The following is a 19,141-nucleotide window of genomic DNA, read 5'->3' as shown; positions in this document are numbered from 1 at the left end:
CCACCATCTCCTCCCCAACCTCACCCCCTCTGCCTTCGTTCCCCTCACCTTCCCCCCCGGCAGATCGAGCCTGAGCCTTTCAGCCCCCCTCTAACTAAGTCCCAGGAGCCTCCTCCATCTTTGCCCCATCACCTGTTTCTCCCCCACAGACTGAGCCAGAACCCTTCAGTCCCCCTCAGACTCGGTCCCGAGGGTCTCCCAAAATTATCACCCCCCTCTGGGAGGTAGCAGAATCCGAAGGCATTGTGCGCATTCACGTCCCTTTCTCCTTAGGAGATTTAGCCCAACTTGAGAAATGCCTAGGTTCCTTTTCCACTTATCCCACAAAATACATCAGGGAGTTTCAATAGACCCTCCAGTCTTACAGCCTCACACATCATGACATTTTCATGCTCCTGGCCAATACCCTACTTCCTGAAGAGCGTAGATGAGTTTGGGACTTTGCCCAAATGCACACTACCGAAACCCAGAGGACTGACACCACCTATCCCCCTGGCCCCACTGCTGTTCCCGAACAAGACCCACACTGGAATTATAACACCGCCGTGGGTCTCCACTGTTGAGATATCTTCGCCTGCTGCTTAATAGCAGGTCTGAAAAAGGCAGCTCATAAAGTAGTCAGTTTTCAAAAGCTCCAAGACATAATTCAAGGGAAGGAGGAAACTTCCTCCGAGTTCTTAGACAGGCTCACTCAAGCCCTGTTACAGTATACCAGCCTGGACCCAGAAACGCCTGATGGAAAACATGTCCTTATGACATACTTCCTAGCTCAAAGCTACCCCGACATTAAAGCTAAACTCAAAAAGCTAGAACAGGGCCCCGCTACCCCACAGACTGAGATCCTAACAGTGGCTTTTAAAGTCTTCCATAACAGGGAGGAGGAGAAAGAACGCCGTAAACAAAAGGCTGATCAGGCCAACTTCCAAATGTTGGCCCAGCTGATAAAACCACAACCTGGGCACCCCTCTACAAACAAGACCCCCAGGAGCTTGTTTCAAGTGCAGAAAAGAAGGACATTGGTCAAGGGCATGCCCCTCCCCCAGATCTCCAACACCCCATGCCCCAGATGCCACAAAAAGGGCCATTGGGGGTCTGATTGCCCAACCACCCAAAGGGGAGACTGGATGAACAACCCCCATCCTAAGCCTGCCATAGCAGGACTGGCAGAAGAAGATTGACGGGGCCCGGGGGCTTCTCGCCCGACCATTTCCATCACCAAACAGGAGCCCAGGGTTACTTTAATAGTAGATGGTCACCCCATCTCCTTCCTCCTAGACACAGGAGCCACCTTCTCAGTCTTGCGAGAATACCAGGGCCCTACCACACCTGCCGTTACTCCTATAGTCGAGGTAAGAAGTAAACAGATTTTCCTGTTAAACCCCCCCCTTTTTATGCACAATCCAAGACAATCCCATACCTTTCTCCCACTCCTTCCTGGTTATGCCCCAGTGTCCCATCCCTTTACTAGGACGGTACATCCTTTCTCTCCTCCATGTTTCCATAACTATATCCACTCCCACAGCCCCCAGTTTTCCCTTTCTGATAGCCCTCATAGCCAACAACCCCCCTCTACCCAATGAAAGCTCCAGTTCCACCCTCATACACCCTGTAAATCCCAAAGTTTGGGACATTACCAGCCCCTCCGTGGCTCTATGTCCTCCTGCCTCTATCAAATTACATGACCTCTCTCAGTATATCTGCCAGGCCCAATACCCCCTAACCACTTTGGCCCTCATAGGCCTCCAACCCATCATTCAGGACCTTTTAAACAAAAATTATCTCAGACCCACTCACTCCCCATTTAACACCCCCATATTAGCTGTTAAAAAAACCAATGGATCTTTCTGCCTTGTCCAAGACCTTCGCCTCATCCACATGGCCGTCATCCCTATCCATCCCTTGGTTCCAAATCCATACACCCTTTTATCGCGAATCCCTGCCTTGGCCTCCCATTTCTTAGGTCTCAAGGACGCATTTTTTTCCATCCCTCTGGACCCCTCCTCCCAAGATTTTTTCACCTTCACCTGGACGGACCCATACACAAGACATTCTGAACAACTCACTTGGACAGTTTTGCCACAAGGCTTCCGAGATAGTCCCCGTATTTTTGGACAGGTCCTAGCTCAGGACCTCAAACAGTTTCATCATGATCACTCCGAGTCCACCTTATTACAATACGTGGACGATCTTCTACTCTGCAGTCCCTCATGGGAACAGTCTCAACTTGACACTGCCTCCCTACTTAACCTTCTAGCTTCCAGAGGTTACCGGGTATCCCCCGTCAAAGCTCAAATCTCTTCCCCTTCTGTCATTTACCTTGGATTCCTTCTGTCTCAACAAAGAAAGTCCATTACCTTAGACAGAAAATGACTCCTCTCTGACCTGCCCATTCCCAAAACCAAGACAGAAATCCTTTCCTTTCTAGGCCTAGTTGGGTATTTTAGAGCATTGATCCCTAACTTCTCCCTGTTGGAAAGACCCCTATACACCTCAGCAAGGGTCCCCCTGAAGAACCATTATCCTCCTCACCCCAACACTCCTTCATTAAGCTCCGTCACGCCTTGTGGAAGCCCCAGCTCTCCATCTTCCTGATTTGTCAAAGCCCTTCTCATTATACATCCATGAAAGGTCCAGTCAAGCTCTAGGAGTCCTAGGCCAATATTATGGCCCATCCTTTGCCCCAGTAGCTTATCTCTCCAAGAAATTGGACCCCGTAGTTTGGGGATGGGCCCCCTGCCTATGGGCATTAGCCGCTGGGCAGTTCTTGCAGAAAGAAGCTCATAAACTAACATTCGGGGCACCCCTTACCATTCTGTCCCCACATCACCTAAAGGACCTCTTAACCTACAAAAATTTACAGAATCTCCCTCCCTCCAGACTCCTGACCTTACTATCCTCTTTCTTCCACAATCCAGACATTTCTTTCCTCCCCTGCCCCCCCCCTGAATCTGGCTACTCTTCTTCCTCTACCCTACTCTCCTCATACTCCCTCGCATGATTGCCTGGAAACCCTTCATAACTTCCTTCCGTGCCACTCCACGATCTCCAAAGGAGCCCTCTCACACTCCGACCTCATCTGGTTTACTGATGGGTCCTCCTTTAAACATGAGGGCACCCACTATGCAGGATACACAATAGTCTTCCTCGAAGACGTCATTGAGGCACGAGCCCTACCCCCCGGTACAACCAATCAACAGGCCAAACTCATTGCAGCCACCAGAGCTTGCACTCTGGCCCGCGACACGTCTCTCACACTGTACACTGACTCCAAATATGTATTCCACATTCTCTTGTCTCATGTGGTAGTATGGAAAGAACAAGGCCTCCTCACCACAAAAGGAAATTCCATCACTAATTCAGCCTTAATAACTAAACTCCTAGAGGCTTCACAACTCCCACACCGACTGGGCATAGTCCACTGCAAGTCACGTCAAAAAGATGACTCCCCCATTGCAAGAGGTAACAACAAAGCTGACAGAGTAGCCTGGTCAGTTGCCCTATCAGAAGACACACCAGACAACAATCCGTCTGCCCTTGCGGTTTTAGCCTTATCACAAGACACCCTCTGTTCCCAAGACAAAGAGTCTCTCTTCCGCTTCTTACACGATCTGTTCCATCCTAGCCCCCAATCCTTGATCCATTTTTTACAATCCTTTTTTTCTCTCTCTCCTGAAGACAAAACCCTACTTGACCAAATCACCTGCAGGTGCACCATCTGCCAACACACTAACCCTAATACCCTCCCTCAAGGCCTGACCGTTCCTGGCTCATCAAGCAAGGGATAATGTCCCCGCCGCAGATTGGCAAATAGACTTCACTAACATGCCCCCCGTTCGGCGTACCAGATACCTACTCATGTTAGTAGATACATTTTCAGGATGGGTCGGGGCTTTTCCCACCACTAACAAATGAGCGTCCGCAGTTGCCTCTATCCTCCTCACCCAGATCTTTCCTAGGTTCGGGATGCCCACTTCCCTCCAATCAGATAACAGCCCTGAGTTCACTGCCCAAATTATCCAGAACCTCTCCAAGTCGCTCTCGCTCCCCTGGCATTTACATTGTCCTTATCGACCACAGGCTTCAGGAAAAGTAGAAAGAACCAATAGGACTCTAAAGGACATCCTGACCAAACTATCTCTAGAACTACACCTTGACTGGGTTTGCTTACTTCCCTTAGCTCTACTCCGCATTCAGGCCCTCCCAAAGAAACCTTCCTTCTTGTCGCCCTTTGAGATCATGTACGGCTGCCCGATTCTACCCTGGGGCTCCCTTCCCGCAAAGGACCAATTCCTCCCAATATGGCCCTTCTGCAATTCTCTCTCCTCCGCACTGAATTGTGGAAATATCAGGATTGGCTCCTTCCTGATCCATCCGCCTCCCAAAATCCTCCTGTCTTACAGCCTGGCCAACTAGTGTTTTATAAGCTGCCAGAGGATTGGCCCTCTCTCACCCCAAAATGGGAAGGTCCACACCCAGTTATTCTCTGCACCCCCTTGGCCGCCAAGCTCTTACTGCCTGATAACTCTGTCACCCCTTGGATTCATATCTCCAGGTTGAAACCAAACACCCAGGACCCACCTTCTCTGGACACCCAAGACCCATCAGTCACAATCCAGAGTCCTTCAGATACAGCCCAAGACACTGTCTACTCTACCACGCCTCATCCCTCTGATCCCTTGAAACTCCGCATCTCCCGTTCACCCCCTTTGCCATCCATACCCAAATCATGACTTTTTCCTCCTTTACTGCTCTCTCGCTTTTTCCCCTCATTCCTATTGTCTTCCCCGCTACCCCAGCCTCCTTTGTATGGCGATTCAAAGTCAGACAGACTTATACACAGCATCAAACAAAAGTTACTGCCCTCATTGCCACATTAGACTTCCCTCTAAAAGGCTGCTCCAGGCCTTTATACCTCCACTTTCCTCCCTCCACCGAAGTGTTCACTAGCAGCTACCTTTATTCTCCCTACCTCTGCTTCCTCTATGACCAAAGACAAGCCTATTGCAGGCAATGGCAAGACACCTATGGGGGATGTCCCTACTGGTCTTGTGCCATTCACTACATGGGTAACTCCCGGTACCCACAGTATGACTCCTCCAACCATTTCATGAAATATCCCAATGGCTCATTCTCCTTATCAATCCCAGATCCCTGGGACTCTCGATGGGCTGCCGGAGTCACAGCCTCAGTTTACTACGGGGGGTCCTCGACCCCCCCACGGTACCCTTCATATCTCTGGAGAGTATGTTCCCTCTCATTCCCAGATCTCTCAAATTGCATCCGATATCGGACATTCCGAAAAAGTAATTATCCAAACTCTTCACGGTGCCTCTTCATCTTCTCACCCCCGCCCCTCTTCCAATTCCTCCTACTCTTGATTACAGCTCATTCAGGACACCACCATCTTTCTCAACCACACCCTTTCTCATCACCCTAATCCCACAGCTTACACTTTACAGCAGGGCAGAATTTCTTGAGCTCCAACCTCCCTTGCCCTCGTGCACAAAAAGGGCTTCTTTCCTTCCCATTATGGTCGGTATCTCTTTGATCACCTCAGCCATTGGGGCAGGGTTTTTTGGAGGAGCCTTGGGTCACTCTCTATGGGCAATTAGAGATCTCAACACCAAACTTGAGGGAGCCCTGATATCCACTGCCGATTCCCTGGCCTCTCTCCAAAGATAGGTCACTTCGCTAGCTAAGGTCACCCTTCAAAACCGGTGGGCCTTAGATCTGCTTACAGCCAAAAAGGGCAACACCTGCGTCTTCCTTCGAGAAGAGTGCTATTACATCAATGAATCCGGCATTGTAGAAACTGACATTACCAAACTCACCGACCTTGCCTCCAGCCTCCACTCTGCTTCCAATTCCAACCCATTCTCTTCAATACTAACAAACCCCCTCCTTACCTGGCTCTGGCCCATTGCAGGCCCCATAATAATCATTCTTCTTGCCTGTCTCTTCTTACCCTGTATAATAAAGTTCATCAAATCCCAAGTCAGAAAAATCTCTAATCAAACTTTCAACCAGCTTTTACTCAGGAACTATGAGCTTCTGGCCACAGAAGATCCCTCACCCTCACGTAACCTCCTCACCACACGCTGAGATGGACCCTGCTCCCCACTGGAAACAGTTCCTGGAAACACTGGCCGCAGACGCCTGGCTTCTGGCACCCATATCCTCTTGGCACCATTGGAATCAACAAGTCCTCGACCTATGGTTACAGGGAACCTTCATTGATGTTCAACCTGAAGTAGTCCACATCTACTCGTCCTTACTGTGGGGAGTCCTATCAACCCTTTCCTCCCAATCCTCAAGCCCTCACTCCCTTCTCCACCCCCGTTCAGCAGGAAGCAGTCAGAGAGAAAGCAACGTCCACAACCCCATAGAGGAGAAAGGGGGGAATGAAGGGCCCCCACCCGTAAGATGGCAAACTTCCTGCTTCTCTTCAGGGTCCTTGGTTCCTGCTGGCACCACCTGAAGCCCAATCACCTCTCTCCCCACTCCCAATCCCAGCACCCAGCCAATAGCCACCAGCCCCGTAGAACTAACACCACAATCACCTCATGCCCCTTCCTATATAACCCAGCACCTTTCCCTAATAAAGCGGAATTCTCTGGTGAATTCCTGCTGTGTGTCACTCCTTCCTTTCAATTATAGGTCAGGGGAAAACATCGAGATGCCAGTGGGGCCTGTGGCCTTTGGCTTTCTACTCTTTCCACAACTCCTGAGTCTAGTCTTTCCTTGACTTTGTCACTATAGCTCCATCCTTCCTGCAACCTCTACTTCTACTTCCTGATAGAGTCCTAATTTCACCCTCTCGCTCCCCTGTGGGTACAGGCCTCTAGGGGCTAGGAGGTAAGGAGATCTCAGGAGCTGTTAGTGTAACTAATTAAGAATTACTGTCTCCATTGCCTGCTCTATAACATTGCTTTTCCTCTATGCCTTTAACTTTTTTTTAGTATTGTTTATTTTTAAATGTAATTTATTTATTTATTTGAAGTATAGTTGGTATACAATATACTATATTGGTTTCAAGTATACAACAGGGAGATGCTTACTCCAACTAATGTAGTTACTACTTGTCAACATAGAAAATGTTCCAGAGTTATTGACTATATTCTCTATGCTATACTTTCATCCCCCTGACTAATTTATATTATGACTGACATTTTGTCTCTCTTAATACCCTTCACCTGTTTCACCCAACCCAACCCCTCGCCTGTGGTAACTACCAGTCACTTCTCAGTGTGGGTCTATGGCTGTTTTGTTCATTCTGTTTTGTTTTTAGATTCCACTTATAAGTGCAATCATATGGTATTTGTCTTTCTCTGCCTCATTTATTTCATTTTACATAATATCCTCTAGGTCCATCCAGTTGTCACAAATGGCAATATTTCATTCTTTTTTATGGCTGAATAATATCCCACAGCATATATGTACCACCTCTTCTTTATATATTCCTCTATTGATAGACACTTTGGTTGCTTCCATATATTGGCTATTGTAAATAATGCAGCAGTAAACATGGGAGTACATATATCTGTTCGAATCAGAGATTTTGTTTTCTTCAGTTAAACTGAACTGGAATTACTGGGTCATATGGTATTTCTATTTTTAGTTTTTTGAGGAACCTCCATACTGCATTTCATAGTGGCTGCCCCAATTTAAATTCCCACCAATAGCGTAGGAGGGTTCCCTTTTCTCCACGTTCTAACAAACACTTGTTATTTCTTGTCTTTTGGATAGTCGCCATTCTGCCTGGTGAAGTGATAATCTCATTAAAGTTTTGATTTGCATTTCCTTGAGGATTAGCGATGTAGAATATCTCTTCATGTGCCTGTTGGCCATCTGTATGTCTTTTTTGGAAAACTGTCTATTTAGGTCCTGTGCCCATTTTTTAATTGTTTTTTTTTTTTTTGGTGTTGAGTCGTATGAGTTTTTTATGTATTTTGGTAGTTAGCCTTCTTGGTATATCATTTTTGAATACATTTTCCCATGCTGTAGGTGGCCTTTTCATTTTGTTGTTGGTTTCTTTTGCTGTATAGAAGCTTTATAGTTTGATGTAGTCTGTAGTCCAGTTTTTATTTTTGCTTTTGTTTCCCTTTCCCAGGGAGACATATCCAGAAAAAAATTACTTATGCTTATGTTAAAGGGATTTGGGCCTGTTTTCTTCTAAGAGTTTTATGGTTTCCTGTCTTATATTTAAATCTTTAATCTATTTCAAATTTACTTTTGTGTATGGTGTTAAATAGTAATCCAGTTTGATTCTCATGCATGTAGCTGTCCAGTTTTCCCAACACCACTTATTGAAGAGACTGTGTTTCTCCACTGTACATTCTTGCCTCCTTTGTCATATATTCATTACCATGTATGCATGCCATGGCTTTACTTCTGGCCTTTCTATTCTGTTCCATTGATCTATGTGACTGTTCTTGTATGTACCTTTAACTTTTTTTTCTTCCTTTTTTTAAATTAAGGTATCATTGATATACAATCTTATGAAAGTTTCACATGAACAACACAGTGGTTACGACATTCACCCATATTATCAAGTGCCCCCTCCATTGCAGTCACTGTCCGTCAGCGTAGTAAAATGCTATAGAGTCACTACTTGTCTTCTGTGTTCTATACTGCCTTCCCCATATGCACCTTTAACTTTAATCAAACATCATTTTCACCTGTTTCGGAGCCAAAATAGAGTCATTTTATTCCATTTCCTTACCATTGCTCAGCGCAGTGATTCCACTCTTGTAGGAGTGTTCAAATCAGTAAGTGTCCCATAGAGTTTCAGTGTTAGTGTTAGATTTTTAGATATTTAACCTCAGAGTTAAATATCTGTCTTTATAGCAGGAACATCTTTTAGAACATCACTGAAAAAGGAACTATCTAATTGATGTCTAATATTTCTAATTACTGGGAATTATTAGAAGAGATTCCATTCCACTGTTGGATTTCAAGTCTTAGAAATGTTTTTTATTAAAAACACTTCTATCACTTAATGAGTGCTTAAGATGTGTAATGATACATATAAATATCCCCATACATAAAAAACACTGAATTGTACACTTTAAAATGGTGAATTTTATGATATATGTATTAGATCCCAATTTTTTGAATGAAGTAAATAAAGATTATCTAAAACCAAGAATCAACATTATGTTTCAAGGAAAGGCATTTAGTCATTCCCCATAAAATGAGGAATGAAATAAAAAAGTTTTAAAAATAAATATTTATATATAATATTGTATTAAAAACCCTATCATAAGAAATATGGCATAAATATTTGGAAAGAAGAACTAAAAATACTGTTTTTAGACACATTTATTACATAGAAACCTCCAACAAATCAACTAGAATCAGAGATAAGAAAGGATTTCCACTAAATACAAATAGAAGAAAAGAAGACTGGAGACAGAAACCTGGGAAATGGGAACATTTAAGGGATAGGAAGAGGAAGAGGAAGCAGAAAATAGCCTGAGAGGGAAGAGCTGAAGAGACAGGAGAATAATTATTCTAGAGTAATGTCCCTAGAGCAAAGATAGGATTTTAAGAAAGGAATATCCAGCAAGATCTGGATTGAAGCATCCATTGAACCTGACAATCAGAATACAGTGAACATAATAAAACAGAGTAAGGAACTATTATTTAATAAATATGACATACTATCCACAAAGTAGATGTTCAATGAGCAGCAACTTTGAGTAGCTTTGCTCAAATTTGGTCTGAGGACCACCGGAATTAGCTTCTCCTGGTAATTTTTTAGGAGTAGAATCTCAGGTCCCATCCTCAGGGCCTATTACTCAGGTGTTATACATGCACATTAAACTTTCAAAAGCAGTGCTTTATACGTAGTTGATGGCTGGTGCCCTCCTAGATTTCTGTAGCTGACCTCAAATGAGTGGTCTATGCATGCTGCCTCATTCTTTAACTCCTTAATGAAAATGAGCTGGGTTTTTGGAGGCAGAGCCAAGATGGCGGCGTGAGTAGAGCAGCGGAAATCTCCCATAACCATATTTATTTTTGAAAATACAACAAATACAACTCTTCCTAAAAGAGAGACCAGAAGACACAGGACAACAGCCAGACTACATCCACACCAGCGAGAACCCAGCGCCTCACGAAGGGGGTAAAATACAAGTCGTGGCCTGGCGAGACCCGAGTGCCCCTCACCCCAGCTCCCAGCGGGAGGAGAGGAGTTGGAGCAGGGAGGGAGAGGGAGCCCAGGACTGCTAAATAGCCATCCCCAGCCGTCCCCACCAGAGCACAGACACACAGTGCGTGGGGTGCGGGAAACCAGGAAACAGGACAGTAAGACCTGTGAGTGGGTCCCTGCAGCCAGTGCCCCTGGGACAAAGAAAAGCAAGTGCTTTTTGAATGTCTTAAAGGGACAGGGACCCCACAGCTGGACGGAAGCATCCGGGGACACTTAGCCCAGCAGCTGGGAATCCCAGGGAACTCCGGGCGCCCTAACCTCCTGGGCAGCAGCGCACCTCAGAGGCCCCTCATGGAGATAAACAACCTCTTGGCCATTTCCCCTCCGACGCGGCTCCTCCATATTGGAGTTGCAGCCTGATGCAGGTCACACCCACAGTAACCACGGAGCTAAACTCCACAGTGGCTGGGCAAAAATCAGAGGCCCCATCTGTGTGCAGCTTCCCAGCACAAGCCAATAGAGGTCACTGTTCTTCCAGGAGAGGAAGGCCACAAACAAGCTAGAAGGGACATTCTCCCAGCTGACACACATGCCAGCTCTGCAAAACTCTCTCTTATCACCATGAAAAGGCAGAAGAATTTAATACAGACTAAAGTCACAGAGTCAACCCCTGAAAAATAATTCAAAATAAAGGTCATAACCATGTTGATGGAGCTGCAGAGAAATATGCAAGAGCTAAGGGATGACGTCCAGAGGGAGATTACAGAAATGAAACAATCTCTGGAAGGATTTATAAGCAGAATGGATAAGATGCAAGAGGCCATTGATGGAATAGAAACCAAAGAACAGGAACGCATAGAAGCTCATGCAGTGAGAGATAAAAAGATCTCAAGGAATGAAGCAATATTAACAGAACTGTGTGACCAATTCAAAAGGAACAATATCCACATTAAAGGGGTACCAGAAGAAGAAGAAGAAGAAAGAAAAAGGGATAGAAAGTGTCTTTGAAGAAACAATTGCTGAAAACTTCCCCAAACTGGGGGAGGAAATAATCAATCAGACCACGGAAGTACAAAGAACTCCCAACAGAAGGGAACCAAGGAGGACAACACCAAGACACATAATAATTAAAATGGCAAAGATCAAGGACAAGGACAGAGTTTTAAAGGCAGCTAGAGAGAGGCAAAAGGTCATCTACAAAGGAAAACCCAACAGGCTATCATCAGACTTCTCAGCAGAAACCTTACAGGCCAGAAGAGAATGGCATGATATATTTAATGCAATGAAACAGAAGGGCCTTGAACCAAGAATATAGTATCCAGCATGATTATTATTTAAATATGAAGGAGGGATTAAACAATTGCCAGACAAGCAAAAGTTGAGGGAATTTGCCTCCCACAAACCACCTCTACAGGGTATTTTAGATGGACTCCTCTAGATGGGAGCACTCCTAAGACTAAATAGATGTCACCAGAGAAAATAAAATCAAAGCAAAGAAAGCAGACCAACCAAATACTAACTACAGGCAAAAAATAAAATCAACTAACCAAAAAAGCAGTTAAAGGAAGCACAAAAGAGCACAGAATAAAACAACCAACATATAAAGAATGAAGGAGGAGGAATAAGAGGGGAGAGAAATAAAGAATCACCAGACAGTGTTTATAACAGCTCAATAAGCGAGTTAAGTTAGACAGTAAGATACTAAAGAAGCTAACCTTGAACCTTTGGTAACCATGAATCAAAAGCCTGCAATGGCAACAAGTATATGCCTGTCGATAATCACCCTAAATGTAAATGGACTGAATGCACCAATCAAAAGACATAGAGCCACTGAATGGATAAAAAAACAACACCCATCTATATGCTGCTTACAAGAGATTCACCTCAAACCCAAAGACATGCACAGACTAAAAGTCAAGGGACGGAAAAACATATTTCATGCAAACAATAGGGAGAAAAAAGCAGGTATTGCAGTACTAGTATCAGACAAAATAGACTTCAAAACAAAGAAAGTAACAAGAGATAAAGAAGGACATTACATAAAGATAAAGGGGTCAGTCCAACAAGAGGATATAACCATTATAAATATATATGCATCCAACACAGGAGCACCAGCATATGTGAAACAAATACTAACAGAACTAAAGGAGGAAATAGAATGCAATGCATTCATTTTAGGAGACTTCAACACACCACTCACTCCAAAGGACAGATCCACCAGACAGAAAATAAGTAAGGACACAGAGGCACTGAACAACACACTAGAACAGATGGACCTAATAGACATCTATAGAACTCTACACCCAAAAACAACAGGATACACATTCTTCTCAAGTGCACATGGAACGTTCCCCAGAATAGACCACATACTAGGCCACAAAAAGAGCCTCAGTAAGTTCAAAAAGATTGAAATTCTACCAACCAACTTTTCAGACCACAAAGGTATAAAACTAGAAATAAATTGTACCAAGAAAGCAAAAAGGCTCACAAACACGTGGAGGCTTAACAACAGGCTTCTAAATAGTCAATGGATCAACGACCAAATTAAAATGGAGATCCATCAATATATGGAAATAAATTAAAACAACAACACAAAGCCCCAACTTCTGTGGGACGCAGCAAAAGCAGTCTTCAGAGGAAAGTATATAGCAATCCAGGCGTATTTAAAGAAAGAAGAACAAACCCAAATGAATAGTCTAACGTCACAATTATTGAGATTGGAAAAAGAAGAACAAATGAGGCCTAAAGTCAGCAGACAGAGGGACATAATAAAGATCAGAGAAGAAATAAACAAAATTGAGAAGAATAAAACAATAGAAAAAAATCAATGAAAACAAGAGCTGGTTCTTTGAGAAAATAAACAAAATAGATAAGCCTCTAGCCAGATTTATTAAGAGAAAAAGAGAATCAACACACATCAACAGAAGCAGAAACGAGAAAGGAAACATCACGATGGACCCAAAAGAAATAAAAAGAATTATTAAAGACTACTATGAAAACCTATATGCTAAGAAGCTGGAAAACCTAGAAGAAATGGACAACTTCCTAGAAAAATACAACCTTCCAAGACTGACCAAGGAAGAAACACAAAACCTGAACAAACCAATTACCAGCAAAGAAATTGAAGCTGTAATCAAAAAGCTACCTAAGAAAAAAAAACCCGGGCCAGATGGATTTACCTCGGAATTTTATCAGACATACAGAGAAGATCTAATACCCATTCTCCTTAAAGTTTTCCAAAAAATAGAAGAAGAGGGAATACTCCCAAACTCATTCTATGAAGCCAACATCACCCTAATAACAAAACCAGGCAAAGACGCCACCAAAAAAGAAAACTACAGATGAATATCCCTGATGAACGTAGATGCAAAAATACTCAATAAAATATTAGCAAACCGAATTCAAAAATATATCAAAAGGATCATACACCATGACCAAGTGGGATTCATCCCAGGGATGCAAGGATGGTACAACATTCGAAAATCCATCAACATCATCCACCACATCAAGAAAAAGAAAGACAAAAACCACATGATCATCTCCACAGATGCTGAAAAAGCATTCGACAAAACTCAACATCCATTCATGATAAAAACTCTCAGCAAAATGGGAATAGAGGGCAAGTACCTCAACATAATAAAGGCCATATATGATAAACCCAAAGCCAAATCATACTGAACAGCGAGAAGCTCAAAGCTTTTCCTCTGAGATCAGGAACAAGACAGGGATGCCCACTCTCCCCATTGCCATTCAACATAGTACTGGAGGTCCTAGCCACGGCAATTAGCAAAACAAAGAAATACAAGGAATCCAGATTGGTAAAGAAGAAATTAAACTGTCACTATTTGCAGACGACATGATATTGTACATAAAAAACCCTAAAGACTTCACTCCAAAACTACTAGAACTGATATCGGAATACAGCAAAGTTGCAGGATACAAAATTAACACACAGAAATCTGTGGCTTTCCTATACACTAACAATGAGCCAATAGAAAGAGAAATCAGGAAAACAACTCCATTCACAATTGCATCAAAAAGAATAAAATACCTAGGAATAAACCTAACCAAAGAAGTGAAAGACCTATATCCTGAAAACTATAAGACACTCTTAAGAGAAATTAAAGAGGACACTAACAAATGGAAACTCATCCCATGCTCTTGGCTAGGAAGAATTAATATCGTCAAAATGGCCATCCTGCCCAAAGCAATATGAAGATTTCATGCAATCCCTATCAAATTACCAACAACATTCTTCAACGAACTGGAACAAATAATTCAAAAATTCATATGGAAACACCAAAGACCCTGAATAGCCAAAGCAATCCAGAGAGGAAGAATAAAGTGTGGGGGGGGATCTCACTCCCCAACTTCAAGCTCTACTAAAAAGCCACAGTAATCAAGACAATTTGGTACTGGCAGAGCCACAGACCAGTGGAACAGATTAGAGACTCCAGACATTAACCCAAACATATATGGTCAATTAATATTTGATAAAGGAGCCATGGACATGCAATTGGGAAACGACAGTCTCTTCAATAGATGGTGCTGACAAAACATGTAAGAGAATGAAACTGGATCATTGTCTAACCCCATACACAAAAGTAAATTAGAAATGGATCAAAGACCTGAATGTAAGTCATGAAACCATAAAACTCGTAGAAAAAAACATAGGCAAAAATCTCTTAGACATAAACATGAGCGACTTCTTCATGAACATATCTCCCCAGGCAAGGAAAACAAAGCAAAAATGAACAAGTGGGACTATATCAAGCTGAAAAGCTTGAGTACAACAAAGGACACCATCAATAGAACAAAAAGGTACCCTACAGTATGGGAGAATATATTCATAAATGACAGATCCGATAAAGGCTTGACATCCAAAATATATAAAGAGCTCATGCACCTCAACAAACAAAAAGCAAATAATTTAATTAAAAAATGGGCAGAGGAGCTGAACAGACAGTTCTCCAAAGAAGAAATTCAGATGGCCAATAGACACATGAAAAGATGCTCCACATCACTAGTTATCAGAGAAATGCAAATTAAAACCGCAATGAGATATCACCTCACACCAGTAAGGATGGCTACCGTCCAAAAGAAAAATGACAACAAATGTTGGCAAGGTTGTGCAGAAAGGGAAACTCTCCTACACTGCTTTTGGGAATGTAAATTATTTCAATCATTGTGGAAAGCAGTATGGAGGTTCCTCAAAATGCTCAAAATAGACTTACCATTTGACCCAGGAATTCCACTTCTAGGAATTTACCCTAAGGATGCAGCACTCCAGTTTGAAAAAGACAGATGTACCCCTATATTTATCACAGCAGTGTTTACAATAGCCAAGAAATGGAAGCAACCTAAGTGTTCATCAGTAGATGAATATATAAAGAAGATGTGGTACATATACACAATGGAATATTATTCAGCCATAAGAAGAAAACAAATCCTACAATTTGCAAGAACATGGATGGAGCTAGAGGGTATTATGCTCAGTGAAATAAGCCAAGCGGAGAAAGAGAAATACCAAATGATTTACTCATCTGTGTAGTATAAGAACAAAAGAAAAACTGAAGGAACAAAACAGCAGCAGAATCACAGAACCCAAGAATGGACTAACAGTTACCAAAGGGAAAGAGACTGGGGAGAATGGTAGGGTAGGGAGGGATAATGGTGCGGAATAATAAAGGGGGTATTATGATTACCATGTATAATGTGGGGGGTGGGGAAAAGGGGAGGACTGTGCAACACAGAGAAGACAAGTAGTGATTCTACAACATCTTAGTATGCTGATGGACAATGACTGTAATGGGGTTTGTGGGGGAGACCTGGGGTAGGGGAGAGCCTAGTAAACATAATATTCTTCATGTAATTGTAGATTAATGATAACAAAATTAAAAAATAATAGTAATAAAATTTTTTTAAAAGAAAAAGAAAAAGAGGAAGAAGGAAAAAAAAATAGAGGGTGGCCCTTGAGGGTTGAATGCATTGAAAAAACACAAAGCTTGGCCCCACTGTGCTTTACCACTGGTTCCCACTGATTTTAGCATTCATAAGTGTATCTTGTTTGCAGTAACTACTACTGTGGTGTTCTATGTCTCCCATTCCTTCTATACTGATTAATTGGAATTCTTTTGAAAAGAATTGTCCCTTCCCTGAGACGAATATTTTAAGTCTTTATCTGAGTGGAAGCAGCAAGCTCATCACTGTGGTTGAGTTCTTAGTCTCTAAAATATGGTCTGGAATGTGTGGGGTATAATTAATTTATTTCACAAATCCTTTCTTTAGTACTATGTGCCAGTAACTATTAGGCACTTGGGGTACAACAAGGTGTAGTCTCTGTTCCTGAGCTTATAGTCTAGTGTAAGGTGACACTTATGTTTCTGTATTAAAGACTAAGTGGATTCCTCTGAATAGCATATAACCCCGCAAAAGCCTTTGAAGGACCAAATAAGAGTACTTTAACTGAACTAAATTATCTCCCTGTTTTCATCCTCTCTTCAGAGAGGGCAAACTGGGCCTGAGTTCCCCTCATCCTCTTTTGTCAAGCCAGAGGTCTTCACTGCTTCATTTATTCCTCCTAAATCACACAAATTTCTCTTGTTGGCCAACCATAACATAGAACCACACAGGGAAAGGAATTCTGGGAGATTAATTCCACTTCAGCTAAATTGACAAAGTTCAAAACCTCCACAGATCAGTTGAAATGGCCATTGCATTGTTATTGAAAATTGCTCTTCCTTTGGCTTCACAACATGACTCTCTTCAGGTTTTCTTTGGATTGCATCCCTTCCACTTTTGTTGCTAGCCATCTTCTTCCCAAGCTTTAAATATGTGGTCCTTGGCCATTTTTGTTTCATTCTCTAGAAACTCTCACCAACGAGTTTAATCCGCTTTTATGGTTTCAATACTATTTGTATGCTGATGACTCTCAATTCTATTTTTAAACCAGACCTCTCTTAGAAACTCCAGAGAAAATACTCAGTTGTCTATCCTGAGAAACTTCATTTGTAATATGTACAAAAATAAACTATTACTGTTCTTTCAAACCTGTTCTTCCTTTTCTAATCCCAGTAAGGACTGCCAAGCAATTTCCCTGGGTTGGGAAATTCAGTGATCCCCTCCTTACTTAATTAGTTTTGTATTTTTTTTCTGAAACTGTTTCACTTAAGACATCACTTCTTGTACTAGTTTTTGTGTTATGATTCTTTTAGTTGCAAAAAAATGCATGTTGAGCTAGTATAATCAGAGTAGTAATCACATTTGTGGATCTGTACCAGTGCCTGGAATATCATAGGCACTTTATAATACAAGGAACTGAACATAATTGGATTGGTGAATAATATCTCCATTTTATAGGTCAGTGAATTACAGAAACTTCTGATTATAGGACTTATAAGTGATAGAATGGGGACCTAGTCTTAAGAGGTTTAGTATCAAAATGCAAACATAATTAAAAAATGTCTTACTCAACAGAGTTAAAAGCTATACTGCAAGAACAAATTAATCCCAAAACCTCAGTGATTAACCCAAGAAAGTTTCATTTCTTATTCATAAAGATTCCAATACTGGTTGGACAACTCTTCAAAGCAACTACTGTTGATTCTTATTGTTCGCAATAGTTATGTTGTATAAAGGTGATACAAACACTAAATTAATAAATACTGAACCATTGCTCCTAGGGGAAATATGGGGTCAGGTTCCTGCAAGGTTCTGGGCACACTGTCATTAGCCAGTGCACACATAACCTTGTTTTATATATTAAGTTTTATATAAGGTTTTTTATAAGTTTTATATATTTCTGTTTAAAGACACCTTATTTAATGTATGTTGTTGATTCATTAGCATTTACTTCTCCAGACAGCACAATAACACACGCCTGAATAAAGTTCATCTAACACACATTTTCTCTGTAAGGCACATCACAGCTTTCCTGTGCTTATGAATACTAGAAAGCACTTCAGTGCTAAGCCTGGAGGCCATTTTAAACAGTGAAATCACCAAAAAAAGCAAAAAATGCAAAATTGTGGCATTAAATAGATTGTGAAAAAGGATACTTGTTTACAGTGTAAGAAGAAAATGGACCTAGTCACTGAGTTGCTGCTGATGACTCTGCAGCTTCTCCCCTGAAGCCCTCACTTCTCCTTCCCTGGCTCCCTCCCACCCCCCCTCATCTCAACTCCTTCATACAATAAATTGAAAAGAGCCAAAAAAAAAAACAAAACCCCAAATTGGTGGAGTATCGCCTTGTTCAACCTCATCTGGGAACATGCACATCAGGTGACTCAAATTTCTCACCACTCTGCATGTGTCTGTGAATGATTGTGAAAATGCCACAAGTATTGATTTTGGGATCACAAATCTTAGTGAGTAAGTGAATTTACAAATCTAGAACTCACAAATAATGAGAACTGACTTTAAATATGATATGATAATTTGGAGCTTCAGGCTACTTGGCCTTATGACACTGCAGTCTCAACATGGATTGTCCAGGATACTTCCACAGGGAAGAGATTGCTGGAGCGTCATTCACTAGCTCTTACATTTTTTGGACATTCACTATCCATTGGCCAGAACTAATCACCTGACCTCACCTAACTGTAAGAGACCTGGGAAATGTGGGGACTGCTTGGATACCTAGTGAGCATTATATATTTCAGTTAGAAAAGACAAGCCAAAATGGGAGAAAAATAATTGTATTTTACAAAGCCAGGGTCCTGTCCTGGCAGAGAGTGCTCTATGGGAGGCTTGGGGCAGGGGTAAGGGTGTTTCTCAATTCTGTTGGCTCCTCCCAGGTCTCTCCATTCCAGTGGTCAGATCACAGGGCATTCCAATCATCCCACCGATCTTATCCATTTCACTTAAACAAGACACATGATTAACTTCTTGCCCTGGACCCCTGTAATTTCAGTTTGTTGGTTTTGTTTTTCTCTTTCCATTTTATCATCTGTAGATTGGAACTTGTCTCACCTTTGTTGAACTTTACCA

The sequence above is a fragment of the Manis javanica genome, chromosome 8, assembly GCF_040802235.1.
Source record: "Manis javanica isolate MJ-LG chromosome 8, MJ_LKY, whole genome shotgun sequence".
Classification (NCBI taxonomy): Eukaryota; Metazoa; Chordata; class Mammalia; order Pholidota; family Manidae; genus Manis; species Manis javanica.
This window is presented reverse-complemented; position numbering follows the sequence as displayed.